General features: G+C 41.3%; 1 long non-coding RNA gene across 2 annotated transcripts in view; it reads right to left on the reverse strand.

Annotated features, from left to right (window-relative positions):
- LOC123613523 (uncharacterized) overlaps positions 1 to 15,871 on the reverse strand; it is a 114,186-nt gene that overhangs the window by 22,790 nt on the left and 75,525 nt on the right. The window contains exon 1 of one of the 2 annotated variants that reach the window (XR_006720883.2): positions 12,703 to 12,871. The exons of the other annotated variant lie outside the window; for it this stretch is intronic. This is a non-coding gene — a long non-coding RNA (uncharacterized LOC123613523). Of the gene's footprint in view, positions 1 to 12,702; positions 12,872 to 15,871 lie in introns of those variants that run through there. 2 annotated transcript variants of the gene reach the window in all.

Consider the following 15,871-nt stretch of genomic DNA (forward strand, 5'->3'; position numbering starts at 1 on the left):
GGACTATTTCTAGGGCTGGTTCTATTTCCTGATCTGTGTTGTGGTTATAAGAATGTCTTCATTTTTGGAAAATTCATCCACCTGGCATTAATAATTTATGTATTTTTCTGCATGGTATACTTCAGTAGAAAAACATATAAATGCTAGAAAAAAGATAAAACCTCAAGAATGTAGAGGAAGAAAATGATAAAGATAATAAGCAAGAATTAATGTGAGAAAAAAAGTACAAAGAAAATCAATAACCTGAAGTTGCTTTTTGTAAAAGAAATAAAAGTCAAACGTTAGCCAATATGTTCAAGAAATTTTTAAAAATTAAAGTATAAATTTTGCTCCAGAAATAAAAGAATATTTCTTTTTAAAAAGAGAATTTTCCTGGTCATTCTCAGCTTGTGTTATAGCTGGATTCATTTGAGATCCATTTTCAAGTGCTTCTAAACTATAGCTGAGTTTTGTTTTCACCTTTTTCATTAATCCAAAAGGCAATGGTCTCTTGTTTGGGACTCAATATTCTGGCTTTGCATAACAGAGAGCATGGATTCTCTTTAGAATCTGGAGAGAAATATTTCAACACATTTGTCTTTTTCAGCATTTATTACCAGTTATGACACTGACATCATGAAAAATACTAATAATAATTCTAAAATAGTCACAGATATTTAATTCAACCTGTAATACACTTGCCTCTACTTAACAATAGCTATGCATTTAGCTCCTGGTTTTCATCTGTCATTTATTAATTTCATCAGCATTTACTGAGCTTCCAGTAAATGCTGGCCGCAGGTCTGGACCCTACGATACGGCCGTGTATAAAGCATGAGTCCTTCCCTAAAAGAGCTCTAATTCTATGGGGCAAAGACATTGACACACATAAACAATTGCATTTCAGAGACTATGTGCCACCGTAGAAATATGTGTGGGGTCATATGGTGGCTCAGAGCAGAAAATAATTTTGTTCAGAGGATGAGCTGAGTGCTGCAGGAAGAAGCATTAGCCTGCTGTCCTCAGCGGGTAAATAGTGTGTAGGAAAGCTCAGGGATAATTACAGGAATGTTCAAAGGGCTCCACTGGTGAGGGACCTGGCAGCCGTGCTCAGATGCTCAATTGCAGCCTACAGGCAGAGGAGAGCCCTAGAGGTTCCTTGATAGATGGGTGAGAACGTCCAACGTGATTCTGAAAAGTAATGTTTGTTCTGTTCACTTTGTTCTCCAGGCCCTACGGTGTTTCCACCACAAGTGTGGTTAGAGGATGAGGTTAGGGAAGGGAGTGTGGGGAGAACATGGACTTACACCAGGGATGGAGGACTGATAGCTCTGTCTCGGAGGGCTTGGGGAGCAGCTGAGAGACAGTGACCACCTTAGGATGACGCATGTGCTCAGATGAGCGCTGGACAGGGAATCTTTGGTTACAATCCTTAAATAATTCTTTTCTTTCTAAAAGTCTAGGAAGTAAAAGTGTGGGCAAGATACTCACTGATATCTGACATTTTATGATTGTAGAAATCGTACCTACTACGATCACAGACACCCTAGACTTCCTTTCACAGCAGAAGGCAGAGGAGAATGTCTAAGATAAATTCAAAGAGCAGGCGCAGTAAGAAGACACGGACAACTGTGTTAGGGCTTCTTAATCAGCAGAGTTCATTCTGGGTGACTGTGAATGGCTTTGTAGAGTTCCCGGTTTCCGGCTTATCTCATTAACTATATTTGTACCATAAATGACTTGACTTTTAGTTTGTCGACAAGCAGATAAACAAGAGTAATTAAATAAGGATATAGACAGTAAATGCTCTTTACTGCTCGTGAGGCAGATGACAGGCAAAGCGATATGGAGACAACCGAACACCAACCAAAGGTCTTTATACACTAGCTGTGTATAAAGCATGACTCCTTCCCTAAGGAGTCTGGCTCTGTCACCTGGCAGTCAGGAGAAAGCTCCTGTCTCTCACAGCTCTTTGCCTTAATCTGAGAACCCCACCTAAAGGCAGGTGTCCCTCAGTGTCCCCTTGCTCTCCGCACCCAGGCAGATCTGAGTTCCTTCTGTTGTTTTTGCATTTGAACAGCATTTTAACTGAACACTGTTCTAAACATGTAGCTGAATGTTTCACATTGCTTGCTTTAATGTTGGGATATGCAGATTTGCTCATGTTGCATTCCTGGATGTCACATTTGGAAGGGTTCTTTCTAGATGAGGTAACATCCTCAGGGAGCTAAGGGTTTTGTCTAAAGTCAAGGAACCTCCTATCTGCTTGTACTTGGTGCGTGCACACACCCACGTTAGGGGCTGGAAATGGAAGAGGCATGGAGCATGTTTTCTACCCTCCCGTGAAGCTTGTGCTGTAGCATCTTAAGGAAGAATCAGTTCTCTGGGTCAAGGAAGAGAAATCAACTCCCTAACTTATGTGGTGTCAAAAAAGGAAATTTGGGACATGGGAAAAAATTTAATGAACACAAGAGGGAGAAGGGCATTTCAAGCAGAGGAACCTTATGCAAAGACCAATAGCTGAAAAAAAGAGTGGTATTCTTAGGAGGTCGAGAATTTTCAGTATGTGTGAGAACTCTGCCTATACATCACAATAACCTGGGAAGCTTTAAAACATACGGGAAGCTGGGCCCCTTCCCAGACCCTCCTGCTTTCTTGACAGGTAGGTGGAGACTCAAACTTCCTCTTACTTCCCAATAATGAAGATCGAGTATATCAATGCCTTATAAAATGAGGACGAACTGTCCCCCCAAAGTCCCTGGATATGAATATAACCATGATGGCCTTCTGACTCCCATGATTTTACAAAGATGATGAGAAGTAAAGGGAGTTTACCTGCTCATAAACATACCGAAAATGTCAATCAAAGCTGGCATTTTCTCAAAAACAGTTTTTGCACTCTCTTCATATAGGATAAAACTGTATTACCTTGGGCCTCATAAGTATTCGTTGAAAAGCAATAATTATTACAGAGCATGAGAATACGTGATCTGACAATGACCCATTTTTAGCCAGCATCTATGTTATAGTCATCTGTGCTTGGCTCAACCAGGCTTCCCTTGGAAAAACTGGTTTCCACTGTGTATTCGTCAGCTTGGGCTGACGTAACAAAATGCCACAGACTGGGTGGCTTACATAAAGATATTTATTTTCTCATAGTTCAAGCCTGTGTATTTCACTGTGAATTCATGCAAATCTTTCAGCACTCGATTTTAAAAGGAGGCAAGGATTAACTCCAATTTTTTTTTTGTTTTTTCTTTTTAATTGAAGTATAGTTAATTGACAATGTTACGTTAGCTTCTAGTGTATAGCATAGTGATGATCCAGTTATACATGTATATATTCTTACTCAAATTCTTTTTGATTATAGGTTATTACAAGCTATTGAATATAGTTCCCTGTGCTATATCATAGGACCTTGTTGCTTCTTTCTTTTATATACGTATTTAGTATCTGCAAATCCCGAACTCCTAATTTATCTCTCCCCCACCTTTCCCCTTTGGTAACCATAAGCTTGTTTCCTATGTCTGTGAGTCTGTTTCTGTTTTCTTAATAAGTTCATTTGTGTCACTTTTTTTAGACTTCACATATAAGTGTTATCATATGGTATTTGTCTTTCTCTGTCTGACCTACTTCACCTAGTATGATCACCTCTCGGTCCATCGGGTTAACTCCATTTTGATCATTGATTATGCGATTTGCTATTTGTATATGATCACCTCACACTTGATGGATTAGGGTGTGTTTTGCTTGAACACCTTTGGAGTCTGGCTCATGCCTGACTGGCATGCAGTGAGATGGGAAATAGGTTCTATACACAACAGATCCATTTGGCTTTTCTTTCTTGGATGATGAAGAGTTTAAAAATAAGACTTGAGTTATGAAATGCCCCAAGTATTCAATACCAGACTGTTTAAGAAATTACAGATTCATAGCAGGCAGCACAAAATAGAGAAAGCATTTTGACTTGGGAATAGACAAAGCAGATTTCAAATCCTGGCTCCCTCCCACACTCTGAAAGGATGTGAAAGTTGCATAAGCCCTCTCTGAGCCTCAGTCTCCTTATCTGCAAACTGAAGTAATAACATTAACTTCATGTGTATTAGGAGGATAAGCTATATTCATTCAACCCTATGGAACACCTAACCAGGAGCAGTATTTAAAATGTTTAACAACTAGTAAAACATGGGCACTGCCCAATCAGAACAGATGGTGCTTATTTTAAAAAACAAATAAATAAACAAACAAAAGCAACCCCCCAAATTCCAAAAACTTAAAGGTAAATTTCAGCTGACTACATCCCTGGCCTGAATGAGCACAGGTATATGTGCTGGAAGTACAGAAATTAATGGGACAGAGTCCATGATTTCCGTACCATGCAAGACTCAGTGTACGTGGGAGAACATCAGACACATAACAAAATTAATGCAATACAGTATTCTAGACAAGATGAGAGATGCTGTTGCGGGTGAACATGCCTGGCACAGATCTCATCACACAGCAGGCACTCTTTCCTTCCCACTGGCCTCGGTAGGGGAATCGGTCTTTTGCATGATGAGATCAAGTATCATTTTACTTAACATAAATGGGAGGAAGAGAGAAAAATCAGGAGGTGGACAATACTCAGATTTTGAATTAGAAAACGAGTTTAAAAAGCTAACCCACACAAGCCTTTACCACGCACCTAACTGCGTTAGCAGGTACCCTCCACTCACGTGTAATTGGCCACCGTTACCCAACACCCGTCTCAATAATCTAAAAATAATAATAAACTTCTATTTCTAGTGATCCAAGCGTTGCACTGACTTTTTTTTATAGATGTCGTCTCATTTAATCTTCTTTGAACCCACTATGAAGTTATTATTATCTCTAGTTTATCAGGTGAAAACTGAAGGTCAGAGAGGTGAAGTGAGTTGGCCAAGGTCACTTGGCAGGTGTTCTTGTAGCTGTTGAAGGTGACTCCAGGTCACCATCCTGGACAGACCGGTGACCTCCCAGAGGCTGCAGGGCAGCCTAGCCCCTTGCCTTTTCCTCATATCATGAGGACACGTTGAATCAAAAGACAAAGGCTCTTTTCTAAAAGGGGGCAGCATCACAAGACAGGGAAATTCCAACCTAAAGAGGAACAATGTCACACTATGAAAAGTTTTAAGGAAATAAATAAGTTGTTGTAACAGAAATGATGACAATTCACCCCATTATGTGAATATGCAGGAAGGGAAGGAGGGACAGAGGAGGGGAGGGGGGAGAGAGAGAGAGAGAGATTTGTTAGGAATGCAGGGATTTTTTCAGCATTATCCTTGTATGTACAATGATTTATAATCTTCACTGTTCAAAAAATTTATCTGAAGTTAAAATATCTTTTAAATAAATTACATACACCTTTTAAATAAAAGTGCTACTAAACAGAAGGGGAAATGGCAGTCTTTAAGTCTTCATGGTTGCATGCTCAGACAGCAGAGTAAGTCCAGAGGCTCTTCATCCTACGGTCTGATGCGGAAGTCATACATGCTGCCTACCAGGCAGCGATGCAAGACCAGTGCTTCCTATTAATTCTAGTCCAGGATGTAAAATCAGAGTTCAACGGCCAAGCCAAAGTCCACTGCTATGTGTCAGGATGGAGGACGTAAAGAGCCCAGCCGAGCTAGAGTTGGCCTGGTTAATAGCAGTAAGAAGAAATGGGGATTGGGAAAAATGTGGGGGAGAGTCCAACCGAAGGCCAGCTTGGCTGATGGTATAGCTTTGCCATCTGAGGTTTCTCGCTGCAAAGGGCCAGACCTAGGCTTCCTAGTTCAGGTTATAGGCTTGGTCAAACCTGCTGCCCATCAGCAGACAGCAAAGGGGAAACCAGCAGTACCATGAGCTCCCATTCCCAGCTGACTCCACCCTTAATTAAAGTGATGAGATGATGGGGACATGCTGGCTTTCCACCATATTCCGTATGTTAGAACTGCACAAATAGGGATGGATAAACATGAGCACTTACATTCAGACAACGCCCGCTCTCAAAAGCACTGTAGAGCTGCTTAGAGTAAACATTTCAGCTATAATACATCTATTAAAATGAGATAAAAATGAACACTAGCAAGTAATGGACTAGCATTAGGGACAGAGGCCCAGGGAGTGTTTCAGACCTGAGCTTTCTGGCTGCACCTGCAGAAAGGAGGCTGGGCCTCATCGCCAATTAAAGGGGAACTTATCATTATGCCTGGCAAGAGGAAATCACTTTGATGGAAAAACTACCACATGCCAGAAACTGATTACTTTATGCAATCATCTCATCAGACCCATATTTAAAAAAAAGAAGAAGATGGACCATTTATCCTAAGTCAGAACAGCAGTGAAAGAAGAGCTGGATTTGAGAGGCAAGCATTCAGTTTGTAGTATCTACCTGCTTTCCATTACACAGAGACTGGGGATATCATCCAGCCATGACACAAAGACCAACTTACAAAAGTTAATTCAGTTATCTTCATGGTTTCCCTCCTGTTGATTTTCAAAAGCCCATCTGCTAAATTCACTAAACAAATATTCATTCAGTTTCTATTATTAGTGCAAAGACTACGTGGATGAAGGAGACAGCTTTGCCCTCTGCCCTCAAGGAACTTACAGTTTAGTGGAGGGAGAAACACAATGAATAAATCAGAGCAGAGGCTTTCCCTGATGATGGTGAGAATGAAGGAGAAGGTGAAGACAGAAAAGGAGGAGGGGAGGGGGTAGAGGAAGAGGTTCTGGGGTCCCTCATCCTCTTAACTTTTCATTTGGATTCCAGCAACAAAGATACAGGCTGAAGCTCAAATGTCTATCTTAGCATAATTCACTCAGTGACTTCAGGTAGGACAAAATTCTTTAATGTATCATCCCTGCTTCCATTTGGTTTTGGCAAAAAGCTTTCAAAAATCCTCTCTGTGAATTGCTCTTCAAGACAGGAGGCTGTGCCATGGCTGATGCAGAGCCTGGAACAGACGAACTTCAAATGAGGACATGCTTGAGACAGGAGGTCAGACCCCTGGCTGGCATCACCTTCCCAGCCCACAGCTGCTGCTGAGTGCGGAAGCATCTGTTCCTCGGAGGAGGCAGCAGAGGTCAGAAGCAAGTGAACAAACATGACTTTTACAAGAAGACCCAATTTCTTTCCTGGCACCCTGGCAGCTGCCTCAGTAATGGCAAAGGAGATGGATAACCAAGATTCATTTGCCGCTTGAGAAAGTGCATGCAGGATGGTCAACACACTTGTTTGCTTTTAATAATGGATTAGATGCTAAGTGAAGAATGTAAAAGGTCTTGAAGCTGCAGAGAAAACGGTTGACTGCTGTGAATTCGAACAGTGTTTTTATCTCCACTATCTCTTTTGGAAAGAGTCCAGAAACAAGTTGGAAAGCAGTGAGTTCTTCGAGCCCTGCAGGGAGGTGGGCTGTCCCCTTCCTCAGAGCAGTCAGAACGGTCTTATGTGATGCCACCTCTCTGACCCTACCACCAGCCACCACCTGCACTGGGAAAAATGGTACCCAGCTAAATCTTGAGTGTACAGAGCTGCCTTTTAATCCTTGGTCTACTCCCTTCTCGGCTGTGTAACCTTGAACAAATTACTTGATCTCTCTGAGACTGAGTCCAAAATCCAGAGTCATAGTGGCACTGGATGGAAGAAATTAAAGTGGAAAGCAAAGTAATGACAGCGTCCAGTTAACCACCCCACAGCTGGCTTACTGCCTTCCATTTTCCAGTTATAACTCTCCTCGTACCTTAGATAACTATCTTTAGCTTCATTTTTTAGAGACTGGGACTTAGGGCCAAGGAGTTGCCCAAGGCGACTGGTATGGTCAAATGGTCTGGTCAAGATTTTTTTTTAATTTATTTCTGAATTTTTTGTGGGTTGAGTTGTGTTTCCCTAAAATTCGTATGTTCAGTACTCAAAATGTGACTGTTTGGAGAGAGGGTCTTTACAGAGGTCATCAAGTTAAAATGAGCTCATTAGGTTGAGCCCGAATCCAGCTATGACTGGTGCCCTTGTAAGAAGGGGACATTTGGGGACAGACACGCACACAGGGGAGGGCATCGTGTGAAGGCTGGAGTTATGCTCCCACAAGCAAAGGGACTGCTGGAAGCTAGGAGAGGGGACAGGAAGAGACCCTTCCCTCACAGTCCTCAGAAGGAACCAACTCTTTTGACACCTTGATTTCAGACTTTCAGCGTCCAGAACCCCAAGGCAATACATTTCTGTGGTTTAGCCAAACAGCTTGTGGTACCTTGTGATGACAACCTTAGAAAGCTAATGTAGCATTTATAGCACTATGCTGTCTTTAAGTCAATTTACCTCCTGACTCTTTGTCTTCTTATGTTTTAGGAAAATGTTTGTTTTTGACCTCTTATTTTATAACTGGCCTTGAGGAGATGAGGAGGACAATTCATGGTTCCTGTTACAAAAGTGGTTACATTTACCTTGGTTGGAAAAGAAAAAGTTATGTTAGGAGCATCGCTGAAGGGAGGAATGAATGTGAGCATGTAATGCAAAGAACGCTCCATCACTCTCCAGTTGTTACCAGAGAAAGAAAGGTCAGTTTCCTCTCTCAAGACAAGAATGGCCATCTTATCTCATCCTCAGCAATTAATTAACTTTGTAACAGGGCATAGGTTCCTTCGCAAAGGTCTGCGGTGATCCTGTTCAGTTCCTCCAGGTCAGAGCTTTTTCTGTTCCAACATCTGCCCAATCAGCACTTCCTAAAATGTGGACAGACTGTAAATAAAGGGGGCAGAGCCACACACTGCAGGCGTGAAACGACTGTCAGATTGCTCTTCAGCTTTTAAATTGCTTTGATATAAGCAGCAACTTTGAAAAGGATAGGCTTAGTATCTGTCAAACCACCAGTGTATTGCAAGGAGATTTCGGGGAGCATTTTATGCACGGCACACCTCAGTGTGACTGGCAGCTGAAAAGCAGCCACAAGCACACCTGGCATTAAGGGGAATTACTGACACGCTATGATTTGAAATGGACGTTTTGCTCTCTTTTCCTCCTCCCATTGCAGATTCTGCTGACCAATCATTTGAGTTTATCCATTTATCCCATGTACCGGGAGTGTCTAAGGGAGATCTAAAGGGTTCCCAGAAGGTAACCTCATTTCTTGCTTCCTCTCTGCCTTCTTGCCTTCAACATGTATTAATTTTTAAGGTGCCTACTACAAGGTTCTCTCTCTGCTAAGTTATGTGACACAAAGACCAATGTGACCCAGTGTCTGATCTCAAGCATCTCAGAGTCCAGGCGGGAAGCAAAATACTAAGTTTTCCCCTACTGTCTCTTCTGTGCACCTGTGGTTAAGAGCAGTGATCGTGTTATAATAAGCACCACAGTGCACCTCCCACGTTACACGTGGTAGAGTAAATCCACCAGCCATCGCGTTCGCTGCATCCTGGATAAAGCCCTAAGAATAAAGATGATCTTGAGAGAAAATTGGTGATGAGCACCAGACAGAGAGTTTCACCAGCGCCAAGTCCCTCGCCCCGTCCCTGGTACACCTGGGGCTCTCTATTTGACATTCTTACAGTAAGTTTTTGTTTTGGGTGTCTTGGGTGTTGATATTGTTGTTTTGTTTTAGATTAGGCTCAGTGTTTTACATTTCAGACTGAAAACACCCTGTTTTTTATGAGGTTTGTACCAGAAGTGGAGGTGAAAACTTTGGGAACCAAAATGTAGAGCTGGCTTTGTCCAGATGGAATAGGGGAACCTTCATCACTCCCTTCATCCTCAGCAGGGATGCTGCAAACATTCTGTTGCAAGGTTACACAGCATCTGGTTACAGGTTTTTTGCCATATCTTGGGACCTTCGATCTTGTACCCTCCTCCCCAAAACTGGAAATTGAGTGATCTGGTAGAAAAATGTCAGCATATTGGATTGTAGGCTCTGTTTTTCAGTCTTCAGTAAAATCCCACAATCAGGAGACAAACTGGTCCATCTGAGAGCAGAAGGAAGACCATGTGCCCGTAAGAAACCCTTCCTAGACGGCCTCAGCAACACTAAACAGTAAAGGTCAGACAGCAGAGTCTCCTGCACCCCATGACAAGAGTCTAACGAGCAAAAACAGGGCAGTGAGAAACGCGGCTGAAGACGAGTTTCTCCTCCCTCTGACAAAGGTAGTAATCCGCTACAGGGGGAGCGACTTGGATGCAGTTGTGCGGAGCGAAGAGGGCTGGCATTGCCTTATCACCCTATCCTGTCTTTCACTTTTCTCTGCGGCAAGAATCAAGACAGAAGCCATTAATCAGAGGCCAAGGAGGGTGGCCGGGATGCCAGGTCTATTGATAAGCAATCAAAAGGGTAGGGTCCTCCTTCAAAGGTAATGAGCAGATGCAGTTTCTGGCATCAGTCCTACAGCCTTTAGAAAATGAAGCTGTCAGATAGCTGACTGGGATTTCAAGGGCTATCTATGGCTGGAAGAACAACCAATGTCATAGAACAAGATCTGAGTTCCTTACTCCCGGAGATAAACCTCAGTCTCAAACCTCACTTAGTAAAGATGCAGCCCCAGGGTGGGAATTCTCACAGCCCCGCTCCCCTTAGAGACATCCAGGGACGATGCTGGGTGAGAGACTCCACGCAGCAGGCAGGCTTTGCGGCAGCCGTGTTGGCTGAAGAAGGAGCTTAGTCTTGTAGACAAGACAACAAAGGATTGGAATCCATCCCTCTCCACTGAAGTGTTGTGGCCACTGCCTGTCACTTCCCCCTTCTCCTTCTCCATGGAAGTTTTATTTTGACTATTCTACCTGTATACTAAAGGAAGCAAAAATTGTATTTGCCATCATAAAAATCCAACATTTTCAAAATTTTTCTAAGTTCTAACTCGTTAGAGGAAGAACGGCAAAATATTTAAAGACTATATATTTGGGGATGAAGGCAAAATCTGGACAGGATCTTGGAAGCAGCAGTTTTGTTTCTACACACAGAGTAGCTGTATTTTATCAGGTGGGAGTATTTGGGGAATTTAATGCATGCCAAAAAGTATTTGTAAATATGCTGAAGGAATCAAAGACTAGATGGTACACAGTACAAGTGCTCTTTCTTCTGGTAATTAGAAATCAGTGCCTTTGATCACCACAGATATGGATACAAGCCCAAGTGTAGTCCTCTCATACGAGTCTGTCTTTCTGGGATTGTTTCAGGACCAATCTGAGTCTTTATTGCGGATTTTTCTCCCATAACCATGGGGGAAATTTCTTGTCTTGTTCCCAGGAGTCTTGGAGCTTCTAGGATGAATCCCCGGACCATCCCATGCCCAATTTCTCTTTTTAGGGAAAGATAGAAGTGAGAAAGCAAAAGAGACAAGGGGAGTTCAACACTGAGTTCCCAGTTCTGGTCTCTGATACCCTCAGAACTTTATTACTTCCTGTGGCTCATCCTACAATTATGTGAACCAAGCAAGTAGCTTTCCAGTTAATTTCCTTTTTCATTAAACTGGTTAAAAATGGGTTTCTGTCACTTCCAGATGAAAATACTCTTATATTTTCTATGGAGTCATTTAACATTAACAGAATAGATGTCTTTTAACTCACAGAACACTTTAATCCAAATGTGCAACTCATTAAACACTGTTAATTAAAAGAAAAACACCATAAAAGGCAGAATTTATATAAATCATTATTAACAGCTTTCCAGGTCAAACGTTTATTATCCACACAAATATTAGGACTCACTGAGGTATCATATACACTCACTCGGATAACAAATCTTTTACAGCTAAAGGCAGCAGAGCAGGGTGGTTGAGATGCTGGGCAAGCTCTGGGCTGGACCCCTACTCTACCAGATCTACTCATGTTCTGGCTTTGAACAACTTAATTATCTTCTCTCAGCTTAATTTTCCTGATCTTTAAAATTAGCTACACTACTGTGAATGTTGCAAGGATTAACGGGGTAACTCAGGCAACACCCTTAGCATCACTCTCGCACAGAGTTCATGATCAATAAATGGTATTCTCAATGAGACTCTGTCCCTTTTTCAGGTGTTACACACACATCAGAGATTCCCATGTGTATGGACAGTCACACAGAGTTGGAAACGCTCCTTCCCACAATACTCTCTGGTCATTATTCCGAGTTTTCTAACATCTTGGTACTCATCACATAAAAGAGCCTCTGCAACCCCTCTGTCCAGGGCTGAGTGCTGCAGGGCATCTCAGGATGGTGCAAAGAAAGGCATGAAGCCAAGTACAGAGGCACAAATAATTTAGACACTGAAGCGCTTGCTTTCCTGTGCACTCCCCCTTTTCCATTTCATACATAACCAGCAGAACACAGTTATGAAAAACTCAATTAAGATAAGCTTGTCTTAAAAAAAAATACACATTCAATTTATACCATTTCTTAGAACTAGTCTGGTAGGAAAAAAAAATATTCCTCATACTATTAAATTTCCCATTCAACTTTCGGCCCCAGAACAAGAGCTGCTGGCAATAATTGCTTTTGTAATGACTCACTGCAGCTCAGGGTAAACTCTGCCGTAATTATAGTCTTGCAGGGGAAGTACCTTAGGACGAGATTTGGGCAGAGCCAAAGTATCATTTTTGTACTTTCTGCTTCTTTGCATGAAAGCTTTCCAGTCTTTTATTTCTGACATTTATCGAGTAAATCCATTTAGAGAAGATATCATTTCCCCTTGAAAAGCTATGCAAGTAAGTACTAAGGTAAGAGAGCCATAGACTTGTTCTTCAACTTGGTTAGAGAGCTCGTTTACCTGTGAAGCTCACTCTGCCTCCTTCTGAGCGTCTGTGATTCATCTCACTCGGCAAAGCTGCTCTTTTGGTTTCTCTGTGCACATGGCAAGGAAATGGCCTCTCAGACTAGACATGAATGACTTCAACTCTCAGTAGGTACAGCATTCAACTATGGGGTTCCCAACACAGTGTTCCAGCTCTAAATTCCAGGAAGAGAATCTAATTAGCCCAGTGTGGGCCAGGACCTCCCCTTTTCAGCCCATCTTGGCCAGGGAGGAAAGCTCGTGGAGTATAAACACTTCCTTCATGAGTGGGAGGAAAAGTAGCTATTGAATAAGAAGCAGTGGGCTGAACAGATTCCCCAAAGGATCTACCTGACAAGATTATCCCAGTTCACTAAGAAACTCAAGCCCTGAAAATTTCATAAGCTATCATGTTGCCCAGCTGATGAGTATATAGATTTGATCTCAAGTCTGTCTGACTATAAACCTTTCAAAATGGGGTGCACTATATTTGGATTTAAAAAGAAAATGTTAGAAATTTTTCTTCTCCTGTAAATAAAAAGTAAAGTTTATATATATTTAATTTTTCTTTTTTCTCTTTTTAAATTTTTTGTTGTTGTTGGGGGGAGGTAATTAGGTTTATTTATTTATTTATTTTTAGAGAAGGTACTGGGGATTGAACCCAGGACCTCATGCCTGCTAATCATGTGCTCTACCACTTAAGCTATACCCTCCCCTCAAAGTTTGCATATATTTAATATGCAGATTGACATCGAGCCTTTGACTTGGCTCAGATGTCAGATGGTAACAGTATTATAGGGATAGGGGGCAGCTCTTCCACATGGGGAACTTAAAAGTTGCAGCCGTGTATTTATTTGCTTACAGGTTATTCCAATGTATTTGAGTTTGTGTGCCTGCAAAGAGGATTCACAGATTATATGTAGTTTTGAGTAACTGACTTACAATTACATGGATACATGATGTAAAAAAAAAAAAATTCCTGAAAAGAAATCATGACTTGAACATAATAATAACAATGTCCCACAAGGAAACAGTGAGAAAATGGCACAGTGATTTGAAATACGGATTGAAGAGCCACTATTCTTAATGACAAATCTTGCTTCAAGTGTATAGTGAGCCTTGAGATATTAGCTAACAAGAGTATAAAGCCATTACAATTAGAAAGACATTTAACACCTAAGAGTGCAGAACATTATTAATAATAATATGCTTCAGTGCAGAAAAAGTCTCCCTGTACCAGGAAAATAAAGTGAAAGGATATTATTTTTAAAACATCATTTATTTCTTACCTATATCATTCTTTTTCTATTTATATTTTGGGACATTATGATCACATATTGGGTTGAACTATATGAAATGGTCATATACTTTTCATTGGTCAAAAAGGTTGAGTACTGGCAATTTCATACTGTTCAACCTGAGTGTGTGTGTGTATATATATGTATACAATAGTTGTCACATATGATTTGAGGTAAAAAAAAATGCATCTATTGAGGGAATTTATAGAATTTTTTGGATAGATGAGACATAGGACTGACAAAGTTTGTGGACCCCTGTCTTGTATCATGTTAGACTAGGGATGAATTCACTGGCATGAGAGCACTGAATGAGACCTTAAAGAATAAGTAATTTCTCAAGAGATGAAGAATTTCTAAAAAGCAGAGAGAAGGCGTGGGTCTTGGAGCAGTGGTTAGAAAGCAGGCTTAGTCAAGATAAGAAGGCATGAAAGTACATGAGGGTGGGGGGTGGACAAGAGGACTACTTCTCTGGCAGAAATGTAGAGGGTAAGGAGACATTTCACTGTCGTCCAGCTCCCATAGAGAAAACTGAGACTAACTGCTATTCTTGTTAGTAATCTGAGTTTTTTTCAGGTTATAAGATTTTAATTTTTTATCCTTTTTGTACAGCAGTTTGAATTTAAAGAATCTAAGTTTGGATTTCTCTTCCATCACGTTGGCTATGTAAATCTGATGACTTGTGAATGTCAACACCAGATTGAATGTTTTCCTCCAATGTCCTCTACTTTTTAAAAAAAATTCCTAGAATATTTAGATGAGGCTAGACCTTCTCATTCTACTTCTGATTTTCTTCTACTTCTTCATATTTACGGCCCTCTCTGATCTACACTCTTGTTCATGTCTTTATTTCCATCTGTCAAATTCCTGTACTGTTTCCCTAAGCTATGTCTAGTCTACTGCTCTTCAAATTGTCTAAAATATTTAGTAATTTTTTGAGGTTTGTTCTTTTTAAACTTGCCTAAAATGTTATTAGTAGTGTATTATTCCTTTCTCACATTTCCCATCTTTTATTTCTTTCAACGTTTTAAATTTATATCATGTACCTAACGATTCTAAATCTGCAGCTCTAGGGAGTCTACTTCTGGTATTGTTTCTGCTGACCCACCCTCACGGTGGTGCACGTCTTCCTGTGTTTTGCATTTTTAGATTGTGATGTCATCTTCTGAGAGACTTTGTCTTCAAGAATCCTTGGAGGTCTGGGTTGCAGACGTGTACCTCCAAAAGGTTTTCATTTGTTTCCATCAGGTACCCAAAAGTATTACTAACCTAAGATGACCTTACTTAACTAACTCCTTAGCTTATGTTCTCCAGACCACACACAAGTAGGGTAAACAAAGAGGAAATTGAAATCCAAAACATATGCAAATCGGGACGTGGGAGCCTTCCTCCCCTCCCAGAGACAGACAACTTGCTGCTGCTTTTTGTTTCCTGCTGAGCAGAATTGTTTTCCACTAGAAGCTCTTGGAAATCATGGCCTCATTCAGGAACTCTCAGTTGCAGTCTTCAACCCCTCACTTGTTTCTCTCTCTCTCTGACTCTGCCATCACTCAGGCATTGCAGGCTCCCTTAGTACTTCCAGGCTCCTTGCGCTAAGCAGGCTCCTTGGGGTGGTCCTAGCCAAGCCTCTGTTACTTCTATTCCTATTTCCCTAACAGCCACCAGGACTAAAGTTTAGATCTGCCTTTCCGCAGGTCTATTATCTGGATCTCAGTGGGCTGAGAATATTTGTTTACTCCTATTTAGTCCCCCACCTAAGCTTCATCCTCCAGACCGCTTAGCCAGGAGTCATGCACTTTGGGTAATAAAATAATATATGTGGCGATACCCATTTGGCTCAGGTTTCTTCTTCTATTTTATAACATCCATCT

The sequence above is a fragment of the Camelus bactrianus genome, chromosome 25 (assembly GCF_048773025.1).
Source record: "Camelus bactrianus isolate YW-2024 breed Bactrian camel chromosome 25, ASM4877302v1, whole genome shotgun sequence".
NCBI lineage: Eukaryota > Metazoa > Chordata > Mammalia > Artiodactyla > Camelidae > Camelus > Camelus bactrianus.